The sequence below is a fragment of the Oncorhynchus clarkii genome, chromosome 2, assembly GCF_045791955.1.
Source record: "Oncorhynchus clarkii lewisi isolate Uvic-CL-2024 chromosome 2, UVic_Ocla_1.0, whole genome shotgun sequence".
Taxonomy (NCBI): Eukaryota; Metazoa; Chordata; class Actinopteri; order Salmoniformes; family Salmonidae; genus Oncorhynchus; species Oncorhynchus clarkii.
In genome coordinates, this window is record NC_092148.1 from 56771529 (window position 1) to 56776050 (window position 4522).

Below are 4522 nucleotides of genomic sequence, written 5' to 3' on the forward strand. Positions count from 1 at the left end.
GCAGGATCGGCCACAGCCGCGTCTGTCTGACAGGCTTCCTCCCTCCTGGCCCGGGCCGGTCTCCACGCCCCAGTTGCATACTAAAGCTAACCCACATCCCCTTCTGTACTGAGAGCCAGGCCCACTGATACACACACTGGAGGCTACATGCTACCAGAGCACACTATTCACATTTCATGCTCTCTTACTGTAAGCACACGCTACGTTGACAAGAGGAATATGGATGGATTTGGAAAAAGAAACCCTTCCTCTTTCTCATCAGCTTTCACAGGCCTAGAATGCATTGACACTGCAATTCAAATCAAAGTGTTCTCTGCTGCTATGTTATTCCATCGTCAGCTCCAGAAGAAGTGAAAGCTTCAGGTATAACCCTTCTTTGCGAGCTTGGCTGTGTGCCACTTCATCATTGTTTTGCACGCCCAAACCACTCGTCCTCGGGGGAGAATCGCAATTCACTTCTCAAACCGGATGAACTTTTTCAACGCCATTCTAAAGTGCTGGTTCATGTCATTAAATATGCAAGACAAGCATGTAGTATACACCCCTTGGCTTTTGATTTGGCCCGAGGGAGAGAGTTTCTATCAAAATGATCTGCTGTTGACACTTAGCCCTTGTGTTCTGTGAGAGCTTGTCAGATGTGCCAATGAAATCTGAAAAAATCTAGAGGGACCGAAACAAATTCTTGCAAAGTCCCCTTCAAACAACTGACCTACTGTCCCCAACAGAAACTGTTTGTTTAATCTGTTAATCAAGGATGCCTTTACGTTCCCTATCCTTGTAGAGCACCATCCTCTATGTTTTACTAGCCTTGTGAAAAAGATGTGGTCCGTTGATGTTGTTGAGTGGCATGCAGTGTGCCTCTCTGCACAGAGAGCAGCTCCAGCGGATCTGAGTAATCATGAACAACAGGTGTGCTGGATGCCGTTACTTCCACTGCAAACAATTTGCTTTGAAACCCAAAAACCCGATCCAAGACAGGGAAAACTTCCCATTAGTGCTGCTTATTTTCTTTTCATGGACCACACAAGCGTGCGCATGTACGCATATATATACATATACACACGATTGCGTGCACACATGCACGCGCACACACACACACGCACACACACACAAACTCACACACACACACAGGCACACACGCACATGGCACATCCTCTTCGGAAGTCAATCATAATAAACAACATGAAATCATACGAGCATGTGTCTCCTTAAACACACACACACACACACACATACACACACACACACAAACTGGATCCAGAGACAGAAAAACCGACTCATCTGCACTTTCTCCTTTCCTTTCTTCTGGGTCTGTAGCTCTGCTCTGGTGGAGAGAGAGGGCAGAACAGAACAGAGCTAGGGTCTGTAATCAGAGCCCCGGGTCGTCCGCCGTGCCCTGGGGCCAGACATTCCTGAAGAGATCGCCGCCCAGACATCCAGCAGCAGCCAGTCAGCACCGAATTCCAGAATAGCAGTGCCCCCGCACTGGGAGCGAGGGGGACAGGACCGGGTGCAGGATGGGGGGACAAAAGAGGAGAGAGGAAAGGAGAGGAGAGAGGAAAGGAGAGGAGAGAGGAAAGGAGAGGAGATGGAAAGGAGAGGAGAGAGGAAAGGAGATGAGATGGAAAGGAGAGGAGATGGAAAGGAGAGGAGAGAGGAAAGGAGAGGAGATGGAAAGGAGAGGAGAGAGGAAAGGAGAGGAGATGGAAAGGAGAGGAGATGGAAAGGAGAGGAGATGGAAAGGAGAGGAGATGGAAAGGAGAGGAGAGAGGAAAGGAGAGGAGAGAGGAAAGGAGAGGAGATGGAAAGGAGAGGAGAGAGGAAAGGAGAGGAGAGAGGAAAGGAGAAGAGATGGAAAGGAGAGAGGAAAGGAGAGGAAAGAGGAAAGGAGAGGAGATGGAAAGGAGAGGAGAGAGGAAAGGAGAGGAGAGAGGAAAGGGGTGGTTTATTCCATCTCCATTCACCATGTTATCACAGTGGCTCAGAGGGAAAGGAGAGGAGAGAGGAAAGGAGAGGAGAGAGGAAAGGAGAGGAGAGAGGAAAGGAGAGAGAAAAGGAGAGGAGAGAGGAAAGGAGAGGAGAGAGGAAAGGGGTGGTTTATTCCATCTCCATTCACCATGTTATCACAGTGGCTCAGAGGGAAAGGAGCACCGGGGAGATCTGAACTTGTGACCGGCGTGTATACAGAGTGGCCTTCACTCACACACAGCCCCTAGCTCCTTTTAAAACAACGTGTCAGCTATCTGAGGAACACACGCTCTCCTGTACTCAGGCCTGCTCTGGGCCCGACCCTGTGTTTATTTTTCCGGCTATGAACGGGCAGCTCGGTTTACAACACCCACCCTAAAACCCTCAATGTGGAATATCCTGACGGCTGCTTGCAGCAGCAGCCAAACGTGCCAAGGCAGCACTGACTAGGCCAGATCTCAACTGCTGTTCTTGCTCTATTTGCAGAAATTCTCCTAATTGGCTCTCATTTAAACCCGTTTTTTCTTCAGCCTAAAGATTAGTCATCTGAACAGAAGTATTATTTGCATTTTATATAGATTCTCTACCCTGTACGCAGCAAATTCCTCTCTGCGGGTTGTCTTTTGTCCATTGCAGCTTAGTTAAATAGAATGGAAAAAGCAGTGGTCCCTTTTGACTAGACGCTCCGAGGCAAGCTGTAGTAGGATCCAAACCCTAATGTATAGTATATCGACTTCCATGTCTCCCAGGCAGAATCAGGGTCAAAATATAGGACCGGATGGGGGATTTGAGTCTGGGTATTGGGTCTAACCCCCTCCCCTCTCCTTCCCATCCATGGATAAACTCACAGGGTTACCTTCAACAGAAAGGGGGGGGTGAAGGGAGGTAGTTCAGAAGGTCTGGCAGCTGCATTTTATTTGAGGGTCAAAAAGTGAAACGGGTTTTTCCTGAAGAAGCCAGAAGAAAAAAACAATTATTTGAAACTCAGGTCAAATCAATGTCAGTAGTTATAGTGTGTAGTTCTGATTTGAACATTGCCATTTTAATCCATGCTATTGCTGACTGTCTGCATTATTTTACCTAGAGGATGACAGACATCAGATTTATTACATAATTATTCCTTTGTACCTAGCTACAGTGTTTTGTAACTTCCTATCTCTGTTCTGACCTGCTATTCATTTCAGGAAACTGTTGGCTGAAGACTGATCTGAGTGCAGCACTGAGGTAAACCTGGCTCATAGCCCAGCCTCACTAAAACTACGGATCCTAAAGAGCTGCTCAGTCTAGTTCCTAATTTCATCCTGTTCATTCACCTCTGATATTCTCCCTCCGAGGCTTTTCCAAACACACGTTATGGAAACTCAATGCCAGGAATCTAGTTACAAATTAAAAAGACTGATTCATAGTGGTGTATAATGAATGGTTGAATTTGTTAGTGTTTTCAGGGCCCAACAGTTTATGAAGCACAGCACCTATAACAGTAATGATGTGTGAGACTAAAAACTGCTGGAGGTACATTAGTTGTTCTGTAGATGACAGATTATACCCTATATCATGTAGATATTGAGTAAGCCAGCATGATATTTGGTGAGAAGTTTCTAGATCACTTTAGATATACCATGTTTCTCTTCCTGGGCTTGTTGCCCTGTCTGGTCTGGACAGCACGAGCCAGGGGTGCCGCCCCACACATCAGCACCAAAGGCCAAAGACTCCTTAGCTACAACCAGACCAGCCAGCCAGCCAGCCAGACCAGCCAGCCAGCCAGCCAGACCAGCCAGCCAGCCAGTCAGTCAGTCAGTCAGGCCAGCCAGCCAGCCCAGTCCAGTCCAGCCCAGCTTGCCAGCCAGCCCAGCCAGGCCAGCCAGCCAGCCAGTCCAGCCCAGCCTGCCAGCCAGCCAGACCAGCCAGCCAGCCAGCCAGCCAGCCAGCCAGCCAGCCAGCCAGCCAGCCCAGCCTGCCAGACCAGCCAGCCTGCCAGACCAGCCAGCCTGCCAGACCAGCCAGCCAGAAAGCCATCCACTCCCTCTTAAAGTGGATCAAATTAACCTCACAGCAGAAATGTTCTCCAATGACAACCAACCGATTCTCTCAGTTCTGCTCTCACTAACAGAAACTATTATTTCTCCAAGACACACACACTCACTCACTTTCTTGTCTGACCTTGAAGTTTCTCGGAGAGATCCCACTGGGCACAGACGTAAGTTCAACGTCTAGCTTTGATACACATTTGGTTGAGTTGTCAGCTAATGTGAATTCAATGTGAAATCAACCAAAAATGTCACCCTGTCAGTGGACTTAGGTTAAAAGTTGGGTTCCCTGACGTTGATGACTTTTTGCAAATACAATCAGTTCTCCACTTTGATTCAACATCATCACATTGAATGTTTTGGTTGAAATCACATGGAAACAACGTTGTTTCAACCAGTTTTTGCCCAGTCGGATTCAACCAATTCTCCAAATTTTGCAAGGAGATCACAGTAGGACTTAAATGCCAAGAGAAGCAAGACAGAGAAGAAAAATGAACAACACAGAAAGACAGACGCAGAAACACAAC